We start from the raw sequence: 24,672 nt of genomic DNA, 5'->3' as shown, positions 1-24,672 counted from the left end.
GTTTCTTTGGGTCAGGAATTTGTGAAGGGCTCCGCTGAAGGGTCATGAGATTGCACCAAGGTGATGGCTGAGCTAGCAGTTATCTGAAGGCTAGATTGAGGTTAGGGGAGCCGTTTCCGGGAAAGCTCACTAACATGGCAAACTGGTTCTATTGGGCGGGTGGGGGAGGGGTCTCTTTTCCCTCCAAAGAGTCCTCTTGTTTAGAGAACAATCCAGGAAACCAAAGTGATGCCTTTTATACCTTTTATGCCTTTTATGCCTTTTATGACCTAGGATCAGCAGTCACAGACTGTGACTACTGCCATATCCTACTGATTGAAAGAATTTCAGTTGTTCAGTTATGTTAGGAGTAGGTAGGGGATGGGAGTAGACAGAGATACATCTCTCAGAGATCAAGAGTTGGCGCTTTCTGAGGGAGTGCCAGCGTCACATATGGTGATGAACCGGGGTATGTATTGGTACAGTTCTCTTTGGAAAACAACAGTCAGCCACAACCGGCAAAGGAGAAATTGAAAACCATCACTCTGGAGACTTCAGTAATAAACAAGATCTGACCTCTGCTTTTAGAGAGCTCATGGACTAAGAGAATAAGACAGAAAGAGGAGGGCCTGAATAGTCATTTTAAAAGCCTTAGAGGAAGGTTGTGTGCACCCAGAGAAGGGATAATCTCTTGGGTGCATGGAGGGAAGGCCCTTCTGGATGGAAGAGCTGAAATTTGGCCCTTGACGCTTGAGTCAGCTGTTTGAAGATACTGCCATAGATGCTTCTTCACGATGGACGTGGTCTTCCAAGGTGTTATTGTGATGCTATAATAGATACCGTATTTACATATACTGTTTAGGACCAGCTTTGAGAAACAAGTTTGCTTTTATTATAAAACTCTAATCCTTGTTTTAGAAACAAATTATTATTTATTGGAGCATTTCAGAGGTTCTTCCCGTGTGTGAAGGGATGACATCGTGTTTCAGAAGTTTCATGCAGATCTGTTGACGTGTCTGTGAATTTACCTGGATATTGCCTACAATTCCCCTTGTCATTGAAAAGCAGCCAGGATACTTTATGGACTTTGAAAGTTTATAGCGGTGCCTTTTAAAAATGACTAAAGGATTCATTTGGAATTAGCATGTATGCTGTTATTCTCAGCCTGTGTTTTCCCTCCAAGTAAAATCCTTGTAACGTCTAATTCTGTCCTAGTGGAAAAAAAAAAAAAAAATATATATATATATATATATATATATATATATATATTCTAATTGTTTAAATTAAAAGTTTAGTTTAAAATAGCCTTAGAATTTAAAAGATTAATGGTTATACCTCTTCAGCTGCTTTTATCGGTCTGCGCTAGAAAGCACTGCTTTCTCTGAAGGAAAGGCCAGCGAGAGGTGCAGAGACCCACCACGCTCAGGAAGGCCCTGCAGCCAACTTGTGTCACGTGGCACATCATTTTGATACACGTCAAATAACTGTGACGAGTAACTATTGATCTTATTGAAATCAGATTTATTCAAAGGAAAAGTAGAACACATTTGATTTTTTTTAAGTGCAAAAAGAAACTACTGAGCATGAATCTTGCCAATCAAATAACAGAAAATAAGGAATTCTTGGTTTCTGCCATCATGGGTGGCTGTGTTTTTGTGTTCAGAGTGGGGCTTTCCTTGACGTGACTAATCACATCACTATCCTAGAACTTGAGGGGATAGGTGAATGGCAGAAAATGTAAGGCAGGCGTGTAAAAGAAAGGGAAACTGAATACATCAGAGGACTGGATGGCAGAAGAACTCTGACTTCCATGCAGCAAATAAGACTTCCATGCAAAAAATAATTTATGGTCATAGTCCTTAACTGTTGATATGTAGGAGTTCAGAATTTCCAAAATATAGAGGAACTTCTACCTTTTGGAATCCTGCTTATCCCCACTGAGTGACAAGAGTATTTTTAAGTCCTCAGAAATTTCTTTTTGAACTGCCTGAGGGAAACACTGCCACCCATGGCTGGGAAGAAAGTGTCAGTTGAGAATTATGGTAGTTATTTCAAAGCTGTTTAGATGGTTGACCTTGAAAAGAAGTCTTTTAGAACACTACTTTTTATCCATTTGAGCTGTGGGGTCACCAGCTTTAGGAGGTGTTAAGGAGTCCATGAATCCACCTGCTGAAATTGTGATGTAGGAATTCAGTTACATTATGTAGCATCAGACCTGTGAAACTGAGACCTGAATTTGATTTTGTCTGCCTCATGTGTTTATGATCTCACAAGATCACATAGGTAGACTTATACATTCAGGTTTTCCAGTTCTATAAATACAGTTATAAAATAGATCAGCCTCTAACTTGCAGGGCGGAATGTTCAGGACCATTCATTTTAAGTGAAGTGAGAACAGCGGACTAGAAGCAGACTCCCTGTTTTCAAGTTCTAACTCTGCTGCTTGTTAGCTCAATTGCCCCCGGACAAGTAATTTAAATCCTCTGATTTCCAGTGTACTCTTCTGTCAGTTGGAGCTACTGATAGCTGCCTTGTCAGTATTAAAGATTGTAGAAAGGGTGAAATATTGAGTGGATAAGAGATCATTTCTGACCTGGAAAATTCCCTACAGAGTCCAGAATTATTATTGTCCAACCAAAAGAAGAGTAGCACTTTTGGCTTGATAGGTATCATTGTTCATATTTAGAAGTCGATGCTACTGACCCTCTGCACACTTTAAATTGTTTGTTTTAGGAGTAGGTTGTTAAGTCCTGCATATACTCTTGTTTAGTCTTCATACAGGAGCCAAGTACACATTTCAAGATAAGTCATGGCAGGAAAGGCAAGCTTTCCTCTGGGGAAATCCATCTGCTATGTCATTAACACCACGATCTAGCAAAATCACCAACCGCCCTAGGCACTATTCCCCAAAGAAATTAGTGAAGAGTACAGTATAGCTCATTAAAACTATCTTGTAAAGAGAGTTAGGAAGAATGTTCCATTGAAACTCTAGGATATTTAAGGATATTTATTAGCATTTTCTGCACCAATGAAAGAGGAAATTTCTTTTAAAATGGTACAATAGAAAAGTCTAAGTCTGAGGTGTTTTATTGCTAGAAGTATGTAGACAATTTTGAAAGTATGTGACATCAGAGAAGAAGGACTCTGAAAACAATGCTGGCAGCTTGCTAGAAGCATGGCTACCAGCAGCATCCCCATCAAGCTTACTCGAATTTATTGCTTTCTCTATACTGTGAACTGCTTTAAGGACTTTACATGTATTAGCTCATTAAACCTATTCAGCAGTATGAGCATCCAGTTATTATACCCATTTGACATTGGTCATAGTTGTCTTGCTCTAGCTCTTGACCTGGTGTGGCTTGATTGTCACATATGCAAAATAAAATCCTCCTCAACATAAGTTAGTCAAGTAGTGATCCAGATTGCTCCAGCCTCTGAGTCGTGGTCCAGGTCACACAATACATTACTTGTTAGATATATTTCAAACCTTGTTCATAAAATTGTTGAGAGACTTCCATTCCATGGTGAGGAATTTAAGATTTTTTCTTAGGATCTCTGAGTTCTACATGGTCAAGGGTTATGTAGGCTCACCATCTATCTGGCAGGTAATAATGATCATCCACTTACTGTTTTATGGCATTTTTAAAATATATATTTTTTTATTGAAGTATAGTCAGTTTATAATGTTGTATCAATTTCTGGTATACAGCACAGTGCTTCAGTCATACATGAACATACATGTATTCATTTTCATATACTTTTTCACCATAAGTTACTACAAGATATTGAATATGGTTCCCTGTGCTATGCAGTATAAATTGTTGTTTAGCTACTTTATATACATTAGTTAGTATCTGAAAATCTTGAGCTCCCAATTTATCCTTTCCCACCTCCTTCCTTCTCTGGTAACCATAAGTTTGTTTTCTATGTCTGTGAGTCTGTTTCTATTTTGTAGATAAGTTTGTCTTTTTTTTTTTTAAGATTCCGCATATAATTGATATCACATGGTATTTTTCTTTCTTTCTAGCTTCACTTAGAATGACATTCTCCAGGTTCATTCATGTTGCTGCAAATGGCATTATTTTATTATTTTTTATGACTGAGTACTATTCTATTGTGTGTGTGTGTCTTTGTGTGTGTGTGTGTGTCTGTGTGTGTATACATATATACCACAAATTCTTTATCCAGTCATCTGTCGATGGACATTTAGGTTGTTTCCATGTTTTGGCTATTGTAAATAGTGCTGCTATGAACACTGGGGTGCATGTATCTTTTTGAATTAAGGTTCCCCTTGGAAATGGAAAATTGCTACATATTGGCTAATGTTGGCTCCTATTAAGGCAGAATTTCTGAACTAAGGCATTCCTTAAACAAAAGTATAAGCTGAAACATTGTTATTACCCATGTGAGATCCTTATCTATAACCTTCTCTTCCAAAGCTTACTTTCCATGTGGCTTTATTAGTTCTACTTGATCTATTTAAGCTGTATTACTCAATTTCTAGTTATGCCTAGTAAATTTTTTGTAGGCTAATTTTCTCAGAAAACATAGTGTCATTTAAAATTCTTAGATCTGTTTCAATCAGTCGTAAGTTCATATGTTCCCTTTTGTGTTTATGTAGCTAGAATAAATTTAAACACCAAAATAAAAATTATTAAATGCTATGGTTATATAAACATGTAGTGAATTCAGATATTGGACATTTCATTGGCATGCACCTGAAAGGCAGATTAGGTATTTAAGACATGGAACAATCTGAAAAATTTAAAGATTTTTATGTGTTCATAAATGTGGTTATCTTTTGCAGGAAAATAAAATTTGCTTTGATATCTGTCTTGGATCTTTTCAAACTTTTATGTGAATCTTCTATTAAGACCAGCCTTTAGCTAGTGTTACCATAAGCATTAGAACAGGGGTTCATAGAAGAAAGCTCAGCACTGATTCTCTGTCCTAGTTGCCTTTCAGAATGACCTACCATGCCCTTTCAAAATACAGATATCCTGCCCCAAATCTTTTATATTCCAATTCAAAAGATGCTGCACAGGCCCCAGAGGTCTCTGGTTTTTTGAGATTCCACATATGAACTGGGTGTGTAATGAGCAGTGACAATCATCAAGTATTTTTAGGAAACTGAAAAGTAAGGTCTTCCAAAGGGAAGAAAAGTTCTACTCAAAAATATTTCTGGCATCCCATCAAAAGTAGATTGAGTAAAAATCTTATTTTGGAGAATCTGTATTGATAAGCATTCCCCCTTCCATTCTACCTCTCCAGTAAATTTTACTACTTTCACAAGTCTCCCTTCCCTGTCCCTCATGGAATCTACCAAGAGTATGTATGCTTTGATATCGATGTCATGAGGATGGGAATGCCAGCTGGTCCAGTTTCTTCATGGAAGTAAATCAAATATATTGAATAAAAAGAATGCAGGTATAAAAGGAAGAAGAAGGGGCAGTGGAATAAGTAAAACTGGACAAAGGTGTTAGATTATAGCAGGGGTCTTAATGACTCTGTGTATTATCTTGTTGGTTAGCTACAGCTGCTCTTTAACTCAGCTCATCTTCAGAAATGTGTTCCTGTCCTACTGTTAGAAGACTTGAGGGTGATGGTGGTAGGAGTCATGGGTATTTTCATCATGGCTCTTCCCCTGTGCACTACTTTAGAAAAGGTCAAAGCCTGTGAACCCTGTGGTCCCCATTAGTCAGTCCTGAGTAGAGCTCTCTGCCCTTCTCTGCCCTGATCACATCAATGCACTCTTTTTTTTTTTTTTTTGTAAGGCAGATGCAAGACACTTTTTAGTTGAAAAGTTCCTTCTTTTTCTAGAACACAAGAAAGTACATACTAAATTTTAAAAAATAGTCAAAATAAATTAAATAGCTATGTTCTGTACAAATGGAAATTTGAGAAGAGGATCTCTGAGGAAATACTAAGTCAGAAAGATGCATCTGATTTGAAGAATGACAGAAAAACAATGAGCTCTCTTCCTGAGCTGGACAGCAAACTGGCAGGACATGCTCCTGCCTTCTCAATACAAGAATTATGACATGGAAACAACCTAAATGTCCATCGACAGATGACTGGATAAAGGAGTTGTGGTATATATATCTATATCTATATCTACATATATGTATATGTAGATATGTATATGTAGTCCACACACAATGGAATACTACTCAGCCATAAAAAGAGTAAAATAATGCCATCTGCAGCAACATGGATGGACCTGGAGATTGTTATTCTAAGTGAAGTAGGCCAGAAAAAGAAAGAAAAATGCCATATGATATCACTTATATGTGGAATCTAAAAAAAAGACAAATGAGCTTATTTATAAAACAGAAACAGACTCACAGACATAGAAAACAAACTTATGGTTACCGGTGGAAGGGGGTGGGAAGGGATAAATTGGGAGTTTGAGATTTACAGATACTAACTACTATGTATAAAAATAGGTCCCGAGGCGGGAAGGGATAAATTGGGAGTTTGAGATTTATAGATACTAACTACTATGTATAAAAATAGGTAAACAATAAGTTTCTATGCATAGCACAGGGAACTGTATTCAATATCTTATAGTAGCCTATAATGACAAAGAATATGAAAATGAGTATATGTATTGCATAAGTATGACTGAAACATTATGCTATGCACCAGAAATTGACACAACATTGTAAACTGACTACACTTCAATTAAAAAAAAGAATAAAATCAAAGGCACTGCAGTTTTGGGTTAGATGGCTAAGGGAAAAATACCATCCACGTTGAATCTTATTCTCAGCTTGTTTCTCTATACCCTGTTCCGTTTACTCAAAATTGGTCATCACTCTTTGCTTAGTCTTTTATGACTGATCATTCATTTATCCTGTCTGTTGTCTTAGGATGGGCTCTTAAGGAGGCAGGCAAATGGAAGGAACCCTTTGGTCACTCCTAGTTTTTGATTTCCAAATATCAGGTTTTGCACACAATATCCTTGAAAGACATGACATCAGAGAAGGCCATTGACATTGACATTCATGATATGATATTTTTGCTAATTTGTGGTTTGGTGCATGACCATTTCCAATACCCACTAAAACGCGTGCACTTAATGCCATTGGCAACACATTTCATCACATTCACTTACACAAGGACTGTATGCTTTAGAAACAGAAATAGGACTATTTCTTTAGCAATTATGACATTAAAAAGAAGGCGGAGACTTAAATTGTCTTCATGGGGAAAATATCCAGCCAACCCTAGATGGATAGATTTATATAAAAAAATTTATGTAAGAAAAGCCTACAGATAAGACAAAATAATAATTCTTTGGTTAAAATGTCTGAGAAATGTTTTACTTACCTAAATTGATTTTTTAAAGTAATTGCTCAGATAGACTCCCTGGGTGGCTTTACCGTGGTTAGGAGTTTAGTCCTCAGCTTTGTGGTTTGAAGAAATCAATATAATTACAGTTGATAAGGCTCCTGGAGTCATGTTAACCAGATGCATGAAAGACTCAAATATAAACTCATATATAAGCCATATATAAAGGTTGGAACGTTTATGACTGTTTGAAGTGCTTACTTTAGTAACAATTATAATGAAAGCTTCTTCACCTTTTTACTGTGACTTAGATATTTAAATTTCTTAGCACTTCATAGTCTGTGGGTATGCATTAATAGTTTGTATTAATAAAGCTGCGCTATGTTGAACAGAAAAAAATGAAAGATTCTCCACCTGGAGTGTATATATTGGCAAAGAACATAGATTTGGAGTCAAGTAGCCATGAGCTTCCATCTTGACCCCTTCTAGAACTATAACCTTAGGTCTTTTCATCTGTGATGCTGGCTTAATAGTATCTATTCATAACATTGATCTAGCAAAGCACTAAGCACAGTGCCTTGCACATAATAAGCACACAGTTAACTGTCTGCTGTCATCATCATCATCATCTTCTTCCTTCTCTTGTTCCTCCTACTTATCATCATCACCACATATCAAACAAATCCTGTTCTCTGTGACCCAGAGTGCATTTCTTTCCACATCATCATTCTGCCAGCAGAAGTTGGGTTGACTAGCCAGCACAATTCTCTCTAGAGGAAGTCCTACACACAAAATCAAATTATAATCAGAAGGCAATTTGAACAGAATGCAATCAGATAAAGGGAAATCAACCTAATAATCTTAACATTTCTGGCTTCCAACTCTGGTTGCCTGATATATTTGTCTCCACAATGGAGAAATTCTGCTGTTCAGACCCAATGATTGGGTTAGTTTATTGACTGACTATTCCAATCACTTTAATTGTTCCTGCTTGTTACTAATAAAATGTGTTAGGAGGGCTCTGAGTATTGGGATCACCTGGGAGCTTATTTTAACTGCAGAATCTTAGCCCAATACCAGACCTGGTGAATTAGAATCTATGGTTTAGCCAAATTGCCCAGTGATTCAAATTCACAATCAAGTGGGAAGAGTATTCTTATAAGATATTCCTCAGTCTTTCTCATAGAGACCTCATCTCATCCATTATGTATAGATTCTTACTAGTTTCCCTCCCATAGGGTAACTTTATTCTCAAATAATCTTATTTCCAAGCCATATAGCTTTACACTGTATTTTTTCCCTCCATCACTATGCAAAAAAATAAATTTATGAAGCCTTTGTATAAAAGAGACTAAATAAGAAAACATTTTTTTCTGAGTCTTTGTTTAAAAATGTCTCTGTCACTCAAGCTCTGGATCTTGGCAGATGGCCTCATTTATATTTAAGGGAAAAGATAGTTTTATATACTTTGGCTCCAGTTATTAGAGTTTGCTTTTGTACATGGTAATTTTTTATTTTCTGTCACCTCTTTGAAGTCTTTCACTTCTTTTTTCATTTTGTTTCTCTGCTGTGATTTCTCAAACACTTGCAGAAATAAGCTCACTGTCAGCCTGACACTGACCAACTGGAAACCTGGCAATTGGTCTTGGAAATTCTTGGTCTTACAGTTTTTCCCAGTGGAACATGGATGCCTGTGTGTTGGCAATCACCAATCAGTGGGTATTTGATAAGCCACCAGTTCCTTTTTAAATCCATTTGGATTTAAAAGAAAGTTCTGCAGTCATGGCCTATGATGAGTTTGGTCTCCAAAAAAGAATGTCCATGCCAAGGCTGTCTTTAAAATTCTAGAGCTCCCTGATAGGTTTATTCTTCATGGAGACATCTTCTCTAAACCCTTCACTTATTTACTCTTCTCCATGAAGTAATAGAGCTGGTAAAGCACCAGTCCATAAATACAAATATCTCTAGACTCTACCTCTGTGCTAAATTAAAACACAGGAATCTGTGTAAACAAATTGGAAACAAATTCTTCTTGGTCTTTGGTTTCATGGAACCAAAACACACACTATTGAAAAGTTTTTGTGTATTTGTGTTATATGTGCACATGTCTTTACCCTACACATTTAAATAGGATCCTGAAAAGTCATTTCTCCAGCATTTGCACCAGAGCTTTCTCCAAAATATCTTAGATTATTTTTCAGGTTCTGAATCACTTCTCTCATTATTGTAAGGAGTAGGAAGTAATTTTCTCTCATTTTACTAAGCCTTGTAGTTTAGAGAAGTAACAACATTTAAGTCTACCCTAAAAAATCAATGACTAAACCAATTGTTATAATCAAGGTGTCTTAGGTTCTGAGCCATTGCTTCATTAAATAGCCCATATCATAGCAATTGGATGGCAAATTTAAAATTTACTAGTTCATCATTTAAGAAAACCAGTGAGGGATTACTGATTTATTTTACAAGGCTTATCCTCCCTTTTAGCAGCTCCATTCAGTGACACAAACTCTTTTTCCTCGTGTTGTCAGAAGGACCAAGAAACAAAAAGCATTTTCAGCTCTAAGGATTTCAAGGAGGGAGGCTGTAACTTAGTTATGCTGCATGTATTCAATTAGCTTGTGAAATCGTATCTCCTCTACCAGTAAAAAGGACTTAAAAATAAAACATTAAAATTCCCGAAGGAGCAAGAGGGTGTTTTTGGCAGCAGGGTGACTCAACTGAAAGAAAGCTTAGTAGCCCAAAATGGTAGTTTTGTCATTTTGTTTTTCTTCTGAAGAGGTGCATTGAGCTCCAGAGGGAGGAACTGAACACACTTAGGTACAAAAGCTGCCAGGGGGACATCTCTTAATGGCGCTCAGGGCTGGAAGGTTGTGTGCCCCTTGTTCTTTCTCTGTACTTAACAACTAGCTTTATAAGAACTAGATGAGAGTCTTTCTAGTCATAGATACCATTTTTTTCCTTCATGTTTCGTCTGTCCCCTTATTTTCGTAGATTGTATCCTTTTTGATGACCTTGGCTTTGTTGATTTGCCGCCTAAAGCAAGTGATGACTCCTTTTTGTGGAGTGGAAGAACTCCAGTATCTCTATTAATTCTAAAATAATAAATATTTTGCTGTGACCTAATATGTGATTAACTCAGCACGACTGCTGACTCCGCATTTTTTGTCCAGTGGTAAACTGGTATTTTCCTAGTCAGAAAAATAGTCCAGTCAGTTCTCTTAAGTTGTCATACAAGTGCTTCAGAGATCCAGTTCTTAATAACTCTGTTTTCTTTGCGGGTTGTTACACCTCATTGGGACCCCTGTGCCCCAGCCAATTCAGTCTACAGACCTTTCACATGACTCCCCTCCCCTTTCTGATTGTTGTGTTTTGCTGTTGTCATTTCCCACTATGGACATATCCTTCCTTTCCATTTCTGTTTTCCAAGTCTTACCTGCTTTGCAGACACCAGGCCAAACACCAATTCCTAGGGCCAGGACATTTCATAGTCTTTCAGTCTTCTCTGGTAGTCCCAGCTAGAAATGAACTCTCTTTTATTTTTATGGTATAAATTTATTCAAGACACCTCTTTACACATTATAAATCTGGTTTTCTTAGGTTGATATTTTATTTGAGAAACACTGTCTTCAGGTCTCTCTACTTCATGATGGAAACATATTATACTTCTGTTCACCTTCTGTATAGAAGACTCTGTCAAAAATATGAGAAAGTTTATAGCTTCTGTTGGCCTTTTCAGAGACATCCACCTAGTTGACGAGAAGTTGCTCTGGATTGAGCTACAAGAGATCAATACAAATTTCCAAATTTCTGGTGTTTGGAGTGAAACTGAACTTTTATGTTACCTCAGGTCACAGTCTGTTCACCCTTCTAGCACCTGTATTTCTCAGCATTTCTCACATTTTGGCTTTTATATCCTTTCAAAATATTACACAGAAAAGATTCTCAGAAAATGCTAGGTGAACTAAGGCTACATCGTGACTTAGGGGTACACAGTATGTTAAAAAAAATAGAGTGGAACATTTGAACTTTGAGAATTTACTATGAAAAAAAAATCTACTCTATGTTTATTTCTAGGGGGTCAAGTTAAAGGCTACTGGAGAGCAGGGCATTTCAGGTAGAAGACAAAATGCTCCAGAACATTATCTGATCAAAATATTTTCTACATATTTGAAAAATTGTAGACTGAATTGAAATTAACAGGTTTGTCTCTATGAGAATGCCATGTGCTAAAGGATTCACTCAAGTCAGCATCCATCAGAAAGCAGTCCTCAAGTATAGGGTGTTTTGATTGGAGGAGTGAGAGAGTCCCATTTGGATTCCTTTTATTTCTTTTTTTTTTTCTCTCTGATTGCTGTGGCTAGGACTTCCAAAACTATATTAGAGACAAGATGGTATCTAAGATTCTAAAAGTGAGTCAGACCTCCCAGATACCTAGAGATTTTGATGCCCTGGGCTTGTGTCTCCATAGCTGGAAATTACTCTCTAGGTAATTGTGCCTGCCAATAGTAGGTGCCTCGTGGGTTGTTTTGATTTGTTTTTTGCATTGGCTGTGATTTGCTATTTCTAAAGGAAGGGTCTCATATCTCTCATAGGTGCTGGAAGAGAAATAAAAGTTGAGAGCTACCAATTTAGAAGGTCTTCATCTGGTATAGGGGGATGCACATTGTAGAGGGTTGCTAACTCCCCCAAGGTGGCATGACTTCTAAGTCCCAGAGCAGGATCTGGAATCCAGATCTCTCAATTGCCCATCCCAGTACTGTTTGTTCAGCACCACACTTTCCAATTTATAGCTCCCCTCTGTCCTTTGTCCTCCCTGACAACTCCTACCACCTTTACTAAATAGGGGCATTTCCAAGTCCATGTTTGCAGGAAACTTTAGGACCACATGTTCCTTATATTACACTGGCCTGTCACATGTAAGAGCAAACAGATGCCCTTGAACAATATCTAGGTACACTGAAGACATTTACACACTCTCAAATGTTGAATTGCAGCTATAACGGAATACCCACAAACAACAATCAGATAAGGGTTTATTGTTTACTCTTGTTTTCTTGTATTAGTTCTCGTAAGCTAGCTCAGGCCACTCAATTCAGGGGGAGGTGCTGCCTAACGGTGGTTGTCATTTTGATGGTAAGGCGAGTAATTTCTTGGTGCTGAAGGAAATATCCAGGTCAGAGGGGCTAGAACATAATCCATGGCAAAGCATGATTGAGTCACCAGGTGACTGCTGAGGCTGCTCTCGCTGGGGTCTCATGAAGGTCACTCCCTGCTTGAGTGCTCTGTCTGGAGCCATAAAGTCTTTGGACATTGGCTTTTCTTACAAAGCCATCATTATTGTTGTGTTCCCCATTGGCACCTTTTTTCTGTAAGATGTAAACACTCTCTGGATGCTGAATGAATCCATCTTTTATTTCTTGCAAAGGAGTTTGATTAAACTGGTTTTATTTCAGAGCTTGCAGTAGAATTGCAAACTGCCTTTTTTTCCCCTAGATACAAGAATCCTGGGCACTTATTCTAAGGAGGCTTGGTGTAAAAAAAAATTAACAACATAGGGTTGAGAGGGTGTGTGTGTGTGTCTGTGTGTGTATAAGGAGGGGAAAGGTTAAGGATAAGAGTCAGCCAGTCCCAATCTTCCTCTGCCCATACTTTACATGGCTCCTGCTGGTAATCAATAGAGATATAATGTGAGCCCACAAATGTAATTTTAACTTTTTCAATAGCCATTAAAAAATAAAAAGAATCAGGTGAAATTAATTTTAGTAATAAATTGTATTTAAGCCAATACATCCAAAACATTACCATGTCAACATGTGTTAATATAAAAAATGACTAATAAGCTATTTTACATGAATTTTTTTCACAGTAAGTCTTAGAAGCCCACTGTAAATTTCATGCCCAAAACATCAATTCGGACAACCCACGTTGCCGTGTAGAGTGTCCACCCTATTAGACAGCACGGCCATACAATACAGTTAAAAAACAAAAACTTCCTCATTTGGCATTAAGATGGTTCCTGATATGTCCTCTAGTCATTTTTTTAACCTCCTGTGCTCCTGCACCCTCTATATCCTGCCTCACCTGTTCACTTCTCATTTTCTGAACATGATACAGACTTCCACCTTTTCACGTCTGCAGTGTCCTTTGCCTCCCTTTACTCCATCTGTGTCTTAAAACCTGTTCCAGTCTGGGAGACAGCCTCATATGGGTTTTCATGGGTTTTGATTGAGATTAAATTCCAACTTCATTACTTAGTGACTAGGTGAACTTAAGAACATTATTTAGCCACTTTGGACCTCATATTATTTATCTTTTACTTTTTTAGATTTATTTATCCAAATTTGTTCGGGGGGGTCATTAGGTTTATTTGTTTATGTATTATTTTTGGTGAAGTACCAAAGATTGAGCCAGGGACCTCGTGCATGCTAAGCACACACTCTACCACTGAGCTCTACCCTCCCCCCATATCACCTGCCTTTAAAATTGGAATAGGAGCTGTGGGTATGAGTGTGAGTGTGTGTGTCTGTGTGTGTGATTGTCAGAGAGGGACAGAGAGAGAGAGAGAGAAAAAGACAGAGAGAGAGAGAAACAGATGCAATGAATACAACAGAAATAAAAAGAAAACATGTAGTGCAGTTTCTGACACAAGTGTAGTTAAATTCCCTCCCTTTCCTAGTTGCTTTCCAAGTTGCATTTGCGAGTAGCACTTCATTCCCCATCTGCCAGCAGTGTCCAAGTGGACTTGGGTAAGCATCTCCCTCTTTTTATTCTGCAGTCTCTTCACCTGCAGTATCTTAGTCCCACCTTCAACAATCCTTGTTCAGTCTTTGCTCCCCAGTTACCATGATCACATCCTTCTCTTCCCTCCTGCCAAAATGCTAGTGACAAAATGTACAGCTACTCCTTGGAAATGAGTAACTCTGATGCCAAGTGGAACAGCACAGGTGCCCTTCCACGGGGGCTGAGAGCCAATAAGCTACCGCTGAAATCTCTGCCCAGCGCAGGGTGACAGCACAGCCGATCCTGTCCCCTGCTGTAATGGTCTCCTAGGCAACCAGTACACACTACCATCTAGGAAATGGAAAGAAAAAACGGCAGAACCTACATCATTCCCACAGCCTTCAATATTTGTGTTCATGTACTAAAAATATTGAAAATATATGGATAACTGAGCATATGTTTTATTATTTCATGTCATGTTGGTTATGGCCTCTGTCACATCTCTAATAGAATTGCTAGTGAATTACTGGTGATGGTGTTGTATGAGTGAAATTGGATATTTCTAGTGGAGTAAGTTTTATAGGTTTGTGAATAGCAGTCTTGCCCATCTTACATTAGATTTAATCCTGCATTTGATGTATATTGACCTTTTATAAATGGTTTTTTAAATTTCCTTTCCTAATTGCTTGTTGCAGTTGAGTTCTGTACTTTGTATCCAGAAACCTTGCTAAATTGCCTTGTTAAATGTAATCGTTTCTATGTGGATTCTTTAGGGTTTCCTACATATTTATAATCAAATAATCTGCAAATAATGAGAGTTTTAATTCTCCATTTTCTTACAGTTTGTATTTTTCTTGCTTTAATACTGGCTAGGACTTCTACCACAATGGTGAATACAGTGGAGATCATGGACAGCCTTTTCTCATTCTCAAAATCTGGGGAAACATTCAAAATTCATCCTTAAGTATAATATATTCTATAGTTTTTAAGTAGATCCTCTTCTATTCCCACTTTGCTAGAGGCTTTCTTAACAAATCAAATAGAGGTAGATTTTGTCCTACTCCAAATTTGCTAAGAGGGTTTTGAAAAACCACTAATGGGGATTTCAAATTATCAGATTTTATAAAATTTATTATTAAATGCTTCTTCTGTATTTATTGAAATATTCATAAGATGTTTCTCCTTCATGTTGTGAATATAGTGGTTTAAATTGATTTTTTTTCATTGATAAACCAATTATGTCATTTCTGGAATGACCCCAACTGGTTATAATGCATTATATTTTATGAGTCATTGGATTTATTTTGCTACTATGTATTTTATTTAGGATTTTTTGTAGTAATGTTCATGGCAGAGTTGCTGATAGTTTTCTTTTTTATAATATCTCTGAAGATCAAGTCAATATAGTTCCCTAAAATAAGCATGTATTGGTCTTTGACTATGTCATCATGTCCATCCATCCATTTGTGCATCCATTTTCCGTCCATTTATCTATTCATTCATTCATTCCACAAACATTTATTGAGGATCAGTATACTGTAGTGGTTAAAAGTACAGATTCTAGACCGAGTCTATGTTTGGACCCTTTAAAAAAACTTATTGTGACTGTGTTAGTCATCTCTTGCTGTCTAACAAATGACCAGAAACTTAGCAGCTTAAAGCAAAACATTTATTATCTCATAGTTTCTGTGGGCCAAGAATTTGGGAACAGCTGAGCTGGGTCCTCTGTTTCAGGGTCTCTCACAAGATGCAGTCAGAGTATTGACCAAGTCAAGGGTCTTTGCTGAGGCTCACCTGGGACCACCTTGAAAGCAGATCCCTGGAAAATTCATGTGATTGGTTGGCAGGATTCTGCTTCCAAGTTGATGTAACTAGTTGGCAGGATTCAGGGTCTTGCAGGTTGTTGGTCTGAGGACCTCAGTGCCTTGATGGCTGTAGGCTGGAGTTCGCCCTCAAGTTTCTTGCCATGTGGGCCTCTCCATTTTGCAGCTTACTCCGTCAAAGTCAAAAATGGAGAGAATCAGCAGAGAGTGTGCCAGCGGAACCGAAGTTACAATATTAGGTAATATAGTCACCTTTTCCCATACACTGTTGATCAGAAGCAATGCATAGCTCCTCCTCACACTCAAAATGAGGGACGTTAACTAGACATTCATACCAGGACTTATGGATAATTGAGGGTCATCTTAGAGTCAGTCCACCACAGTATGTTGGACAGATGATTTAACTTCTCTGTGCATGAGGATCTTCACCTAGTAAATGAAAACAATAATAGGGTCATTAGGAATATTAGATCATTTAATATAAGTAACGCATCTAGGATAGTGCCTGATACATAGTGAGTACCACATTAATGTTAGATTCCAGTAATATGCTAAGTGCCAAGTACAGTTCCAGGTACAATGGGGGACATAGCACTGAGTCACAGGAGCAAGTTCCCAACAGTCATGGTTTACAGTCTAGTGGAGAAAGGCAGAAAATAAACCTATAAATATATAATATAATATAAATGAGTATTGGTGGTATTGAGGAGTTACTATTTTATATAAAGCAATCAGAGTAGTTCTTATTGGTGACATCTGAGCAGAACCCTGAACGAAGTGAAGGGTCTGAGATCATACGCTGGGATGTAGAAATATTCACGGTAGTTATTCACAGATGATAGTTTATTCCCAGGTAGCTGTTCCCTTATATGAAAAACATTACTCTATAGAATTGTTGCAGAAAATGCGTAAAATGTGAGTTCATGCTCAACAGGGACAGTAAAAATGTTGAACAGCAGTCCTGTAAGCCCCAAGCTGAGTGGTACCTGCATGTTTGTTATAATTTGGTTGAGTTAAATCAGTTGCAACAAATAACAAGTGCTACTACAATGATATTAATAGAAGATTTGAAAGTACCTAGTTTCTTTTCTAAGCTATTTGTAATTCAGTTAAGTAAACATTATGCAGTGATCCCAAAGCCTAATTGGTGTTTTCTTCCAGCCAACATTTTCGTTGTTTTTACCTGGTTCTAATCAGAATAGGGATGCAATTACCTCTTTTTATTCACTTGGTGTTTAATAAGTGAAATACGTTCTGTTACCAATAATCATCAGGACTTCAATTTTTAGTGATTATCTAGAATTCCACCACATACCAAAAGTGTTTGTTATTATTCTCTTGGGCAGCTAGGTTATTTTGCTTGCTTGTTTGTTTGCTACCGAAAAATTGGATGCTAGTAACGCTTTTGAACTGATACCTTTTTCTTCCTTTAAATTGTTCTTAAAATAAATGATCAAGTGTAGATTATTTGGTCCAAGGCTCTGAACATTTTTATGGAGTCCATTTATTTCAAACCGCATTGATAGGGTACATTTTTTTAAATTGAAGTATAGTAAATTTACAATGTGTCAATTTCTGATGAACAACATACTGTTTCAGTCATGCATGTATATTTACACAAATATTCATTTTCATATTTTTTCGTTATAGGTTACTATGAGATATAGAATATAGCTCCCTGTGCTACGTGGTATAAATTTATTTTTTTAATCTATTGTATATGTAGTAGTTAATATTTGTAGTATTTTTGATAGCAGCACAAAACATCACCTTGTCCATAGATTTTATTATTGTGTTCTTTATTCCCATACACTTAACTTGCTAATAGGCTATAAAATTAAATAGCCAGGATTTGTCCCTTCAGACTATAAATGGAATTGTTACATTCAGTACTCTTTCTGCTAATTATATGAGTAACTGGGTATTTTTATGCCACATAGTAATTGTGAGTAATCTGAAGCCTGAATATTTGGACAGGCCCCCACTTCTATTACTTGATAGTGGTGTAGCCTTGGGCAGGGTGGTACACCTGCTTATTTAGTTTCTCAGTTTCCCCATCTGTAAAATGAGGAGAATGAGAACTCCCACCTTACAGGCTTTGTCTCAGTTAATCTATCAGAGTGTTATATGCATGATGGGGCTTCCGTAAATATCAGCTGTTATTACTATCATGTTTTCCTAGGTTATTAGTCAAACCAGACTTTGTTGAACCAAACTTGAAGAGATAGGAGTTTGCTTGAAACTTGAACAGCAGCTGGAAGTAGCTGGGCATCTGCCAGCCCTGCAGAGAGGCAATGTAGCAGAATGTACGACACAACAGGGCACCTATGGGCCAAATCATGTCTCCTGACTATGTTTGTTCATGCCACACAGTGCTGTTATTATTTGTAATTAGTTGCTAGCATTGAAAATGTTTGAAATTTCACATAAAATCCTAATTCATGGTTTCTCTTAAAAAGAGTTGAAAACATAAAGCAAACCAGGATGTTTTTCTTTATGGCAACCATCAGCTGGAGCAGAGTAGCCACTGCTTTCGTTGGAAGAGGTACTCAAAAGGACCACGTGTTCCTCACGTGCCACATCTGCTTCACTCCCTGTTGCTTTCACCCTGCCCACTTCACTTACTTCCATTACCTCCCTGGCTTTTAGAGCTTTTAAGTTTGCCTCTACCAGCACAGTGGTTGAGATCTTGGCTTCTGACGATGGTACCAAGTTGTACCCCTTGCTTCAGACTACTCACCAAAATCCAAATCACCTGGCTGGTGATTTCCCTCACTGTTACAGCAGAGCTTCAAGCAGCAGAGTATCCTCTCACCAGGTCCCATTATGAGAGGTAGCCTTGACCTTCAGCCCATAGACATGCTTTCCTCTGCTCTGTGAGAAGCATGAATTGAGAGAATGACAAGGAATAGTAGAACATCCAAAATGCTGCAGCAAAGCGTCTATGAGTTCTTCCTCCAAAGTTGGAACGTGGTTACTTTGAAACAGTGGGGAACCCGTACCAGTAGCACTGAGCTTCTATTTTTATGCCTGGGAGAGTTTTTGAAGCCATTACTCCATGTTCTCCAGTCTTCAAATGCTTGATTCATACACAGTACAGATTGGAAATGGTAGAGATTGATTTTATGGAAGAGATGTGCATTCTACCGTGGCATAAGCTGACTGTGGAGTAGGACGAGAGGTCTGTAGACCAAAGCTAATTGGCTCTTTCAGGCTTCTGAGTGCTCGTCTTCAGGTTTCCACTGAGCTCTGCATTTCAACTGGCTCACATGTTGTAATTAATAGAGGACGGGACTATTGTACATTCACATGAAACCTCCAACTTCGATCCACATCTCTTGGGGTCTAGTGAAAACAGTCTATCGTTGTTTCTTATTATATTTGGAGTTACTAACTGAGCAGTGTAGGCAGACAAAGATTAGCAGTGAAGAGCTTGGGACTGGGGTCCAGTAGACGGGAGTTTTTGCCCTGGCACTGCTGCTTATGATCTGTATGACTCGGGCTGGTGTATTTAAATTCTCTTTGACTCAGTTTTTCTCCCATGTAAAATGAGGTAACATTAGTACCTCCCTCATTGGAGCTGGGGTGGGGAGTATGCAAAATAATTATTAAACATTCAGGACACAAATAAGTACTTCGTAAATTGACTAGGATTTCCTCTCTGTATTCATTCACATCACGAGCACTTCTATACACAGTGGCGAACGCAAGTCACGTGGTTCTTGCCCTCATGGACTTGATAGTCTAGTTGCGTTTATAGTGGCTTAAATGTGTTTTTGTCCTGTAGCACAGCTGTTGAGAATTTGACTGGTTGTGAATCTCCACCTGACCTCTTACTCTCTCTAGAACATGAGGCACTTTATTCAACTTTCTTTGGCTCAGCTTCCTTATTTATTAAGTGCAATTAGTAAAAACACATACCTTCTAGTGTCTGGCAAAAATAATAAAAATAATGATAATAATAATAATGAATAGGAAGGGGAGAATAGCTAACACTTATCACATACATTCCATTTATTATTTAATCATATTCACTCCATGTTTTTAACATGAATGGACATGGTAACTTTTAGATGAATTAATTTATTTAAACCACACAGTCACCTATAAGGTAGTTTCCATTATAAGTCCCATTTTACAGATGAGGAAACTAAGGCACAAAAAGAGATACACATGCAGGAAATATCAGTTGCTGTGGTTGGTATCATTAATCAAATAAAGGGCTTCTGTCGTGAGTAGCACATGTTAGGGCAGCTTGATTGCTCTTTGTGTAGAATCAATGTCAAAAGATTTCAGAAGGATAATTTTTTATGGAGATTCTTATTTGGGCAGCTGGTGATCATTGGTCCTGGTGCCCCTACTTACAAGTTTGAAATAAAAGGGGAATTTCAAAAAATAAAATAAAATGAATGGCTTTTCACATCACATTGTAAGATTCACAGCATTGTTTTCAATTCCTCCTTGGTAATTCCACTGTGTCTATATACTTTATCAAGCTTTCTGTTGATGGAAATTTTGATTATGATTATGACAGGCACGTAAAGAGCAAGTATTGAAACCCATCTTCTTTTACCTGAGAGGTTGTCTGCCTGCTCGTGTTAGCTCTGAAATAAATTTCATATCCTTCTGTTCACTCAACAGATTTAACAAAAGATTTCAGAGAGGGAGGCTGTCAGGCTAGCCCTGGAGACCAGAAGTGAGATTTTTGGGCAATTCACATTGGCCGGTAAAGGGTTATGGTCACTAAGAGCTTAGATGAAGTGAATATTTTCAACCTGTGAATTTCTGACCTATTTGTGTGTAGACTCTACCTGTGAAGAAGCGCACAGGAGACAGCTTGTGGGGCTAAGATATCATCTGATGGACCACACTTGCCAACTGAGACTGACATCCTCAGTTGATACGCTTTTAAATCACTGAGAAACTGACTGCCCGGGCCACTCTTTCTCCACTGTCAGGTCTGTGACCAGACACCACCTTCTCAGCGAAGCCCTCTTGTCCAGGTTATTTATAGTTGCACCCCCTCTGTTTATCCTCAAACATGCCATGTTCCCTTCCCCTGCTTTATTTTCCTTTAGAGCATTTAGCTCTACCTACAGACTGCCTATTTTACCTATTTGTTGTCTATTTCCCCACCAGTGGTTTACAGGAGCCTGCTCATTCTGGTTCCCGAGAGCAGACTTCTAAATATTCAGGAATTTTGCAAACTGGTTGTTAGATTGGCCATAGTGGGAATATTTACACTGTGGAAATTGACAATGCTACACATTAGGGACTTTTTTTTGAGAGTTGGTTTACCAGCACATGACTACCCTACATAAAATGTAAGCTCCATGAGAGAACGCATTTTTGTTTGTTTAATTCACTGCTGTGTCCTCAGTGACTAGAAAGGTGTCTTAGACACAGGATTTTAAAAGTATTTGCTGGAAGAAGTATAGAATGAACATGTGGGTGAGTAAATAAACAAACAAACAAACAGATGAAAGTCAATTGGTGCCCCTCACATGGATGTTAAGACCAACTGTCAGTCACATTGCTTGTCTTGGTGTGGTGACTGAGTGATTCACAACCCAGGCTTGGAGAACTTAGCTGTGAAGGGAATTTTACTAGATACCAGTGCAGAACTCAGGCATGAAACTTGGAGACCAAATCTAAGTTGTGAGTTTCTCTCTTCTTGTCTGCAATATTTGGCCTTGTGCTCGTGAAATATGTTTTACCTAGATCTAGTAAATCAAGTTTTTTATTGTTTAGTCACTAAAATGGAAAAGGATTAAAAATATGTAAACATAAACCTGTTTAAAAAAATGTGTATGTGCTGTAGGATGTTTAAACAATTTGGCTTACTTTTATTTCCCCAGCTCAGATTCGTGTTTCTAAGTCACTCTGAACAAGAATGATACCTACTTCTTTAGCTTCATTGTTTATAATTGCATCACATGTAAGTTCTGTTATGCAATATTGCTGATTGCCAGGGACTGTATTATCTTGTGTTGTGAAGTCTGGGATTGACTTAATGTGCCCCTCTTTCTGAAAGACATTAAGAAATAAAGCATATTTCAGGGTTGAAAATAGTCTACCTAAAATATAATCAAGAATTTATTTTTCTTTGTTTTTCTCAGAATTCCCTTATTGGTTTCTTTGATGATTTTTGATGTCAAAATGGGTAGTTAGATTTGAAACATCAATCCCTTCTTGGCATAACTTTAACAAAGACGGACCTGAGTCTGGAAAGACTTGAGTTTTGAGAAGAAAAACATTCCAAGTTTAAAGAATTATGAAAGATGTGAGAAGAGAATAAATTGAATTTAACAATTTCTTAGAATGGAGGCAATTCTTAAAGCTTAGATAAGGTGATGTGAGGACAATGAAAATAATTTTTTTTTTACAAAGTGGTACCTGTATGAATCTGTTTTTGAAAGTGAAAGTATAGCTGAAGACATAGTTCCATTGGTTAAGCCTCATCTGTGATTAAACAAAGTTGGAATTTCCAAAGGCCATCTTTAACTTGATGTTATAGAGGCTGATAATGCCATTTTATAAGAAGTCCTGAGGGGCTGTCATCAGAGCAAAAATAACTTCCATTTTGTTCAGGCATAATATATGATCTGTACTCTGCTAAGGACTTTTCATGCATCCCATTCCGGTCTTAAACAATACTGTGAGGTAGCGTGTACCCCTGCAGTAGTAGTACCCTGTGTTTGCAGGTGTGGATTCTGTGAAGCCGAATAGTTCATCAGTTTCTCTGAGGTCGTGCAGGTGGTGTATGGTAGAAACAGAATGAGGAGGAGGAAAGGAAAAAGAATGACAAAAAGAAGGAGGAGAAGAGGAAAATAAGAAGGCAGCAAACTCTCATATCACATTTGGCTGTGTGTCAGGTACTGTTCTAAGCACCTCATATAGCAGTAAAGATGAACTCATCTGATTTTCACAGCAAGCCTGTGAGATAGGTGCTATTGTTATTATCCCCAATTTACAGCTGAGAAAACAGAGGCACACAAAGGTAGGTACCTTATCCAGGAACACATAGCACAACTGTTGGAGCTGGGATTTGAAGTCAGGAAATCAGGCAGCTCTGGAATCCATGATTTTAACTATTCTGATATATATATATATATTCCTTTTCACATTCTTTTTCATTATAGGCTATTACAAGATATTGAACATAGTTTCCTGTGCTATACAGTAGGAATTTGTTGTTTATCTGTTTTATGTATAGTAGCTATTATCTGTGACTCCCCAAATCCTGCTTTATCCCTTCCCACCCGCTTCCCACTCTGGTAACCATAAGTTTGTCTTCTATGTCTGTGAGTCTGTTTCTGTTTTATAAATAAATTCATTTGTCTCATTTTTTAAAGATTCCACATATAAGTGATATCATATGGTATTTTTCTTTCTCTTTCTGGCTTCACTTAATATAATGATCTCCAGGCCCATCCATGTTGCTGAAAATGGCATTATTTTGTTCTTATTAATGACTGAGTAGTATTTCATTGTATATATACACCACAATTTCTTTATCCAGTCAACTATTGATGCTATACTGTCTCTTGATTGACCTGTCCCACACCAGAGCTCCTGGTTTAAACTATTGGCCTACTGGGATATTGGTTCATTCTTGTGGACCTTAATACCTTGCTTTTCAGATCTCACAAATTTTGCCACTTGCTTTGACTTGACATGGCCTTTCTAACCACTGTGTGCTGATGATGGATTTGACTGCGATTGCCAACTCTGTTTTATCGAATAAGAGTGCAGTTCTGTGAGTTGTCTGGAATTCCTTCACTTTCTGAAAGGCTGCTTGTACTTCCTTATCTTTATTCCACCCTCTTATTCTAATCTTCATCCTAGGTTGATTAAGCAAAGAATAGTAAAGGTTAAGAGAGTGATGACTTGTAAATGAGGTACATTAACAAAAAAGAAGAAAAAAGCGCCACCTGAAGTATTTCCTTCTTTTTGATCAAGACAGCAATATAACCGTTAAATGGATTCTCTTTGAAAAAAAAATTTCCATCTTTGTTTTATCATACTGCTTCAAAGAATAGAGAAGGGAATGAACACCCACTTCAGACGCAGAGTGAGGATGGTTGCTGAGCCCACCTTGTAGAATAGTCTGAATTTACGACGAGGTCTGCTTTCTAACGTTCTAAATATGCCTTAGAGCAGCTGGCTATCTGCGAAAGTACTTGGCTGGTAGAAAGAAACACACTGGAACTTTGTTTATTTCATGGGACACTAAAAGCAATCACCCCAAGAACCCTGGACTTCTTAGTACACATGCCGGAGACAGGGATGGGGCATCGTGGTGATAGGTTTAGATTTAAGGCTCCATCTGCCGCCTGCTCTGGTGAACTTCCTGGACTTCAGTTTCCTTGCTTGTAAAAGGTTTTTGTAAGGCTGTATTCTGAGTTGGATCATTATCCAAAGTTTCTCCACTTCTAAAATCTTTACCTATTAAAAAACTTCACTCACCTAGTCGCCCACTCTCACCCAGCTCTGCTCTGATGTTGTTAGTCCCGCCACTTCGCTTCATCCTCTCCTTTCTATGATTAGACCCTTCTTGGCATCACGTTTTGTCTTAGCCAGTTTCTACTTCCCTCATAGCTGTTTGTACTTCCCCTCTTAGACTTTCTCTGAAGGCAGTGGTTGTAACTTATACTTCTCTGGAATCGCCCACAGCTTGTAAAATGATGCCAGTTATGTACGAAATAGCTGCTGAATGACATTGAAGATGATGGAGTAGTGAATTAAAATATTTAACACTATTCTCACAAGTTCTGGATGATTTACTTTTGTGAAAACAGAAACAAAGTAATGCAAACAAATGAACCAAAAGAGTCTAAAACTCTAAAAATAAATA

The 24,672-nt window shown here is 37.8% G+C and overlaps 1 protein-coding gene and 1 pseudogene across 2 annotated transcripts in view; both read left to right on the top strand.

The window, feature by feature from the left end:
- The window catches only part of PRKG1 (protein kinase cGMP-dependent 1), a 1,109,393-nt gene that overhangs the window by 322,392 nt on the left and 762,329 nt on the right, over window positions 1-24,672 (top strand). The window lies entirely within an intron of this gene.
- Window positions 20,031-20,174, top strand: LOC116282462 (U11 spliceosomal RNA; annotated as a pseudogene).

Source organism: Vicugna pacos, chromosome 11 (assembly GCF_048564905.1).
Source record: "Vicugna pacos chromosome 11, VicPac4, whole genome shotgun sequence".
Lineage (NCBI taxonomy): Eukaryota > Metazoa > Chordata > Mammalia > Artiodactyla > Camelidae > Vicugna > Vicugna pacos.
The sequence above is the reverse complement of the archived record's forward strand: the minus strand, read 5'-3'. Positions and strand labels throughout refer to the sequence as shown.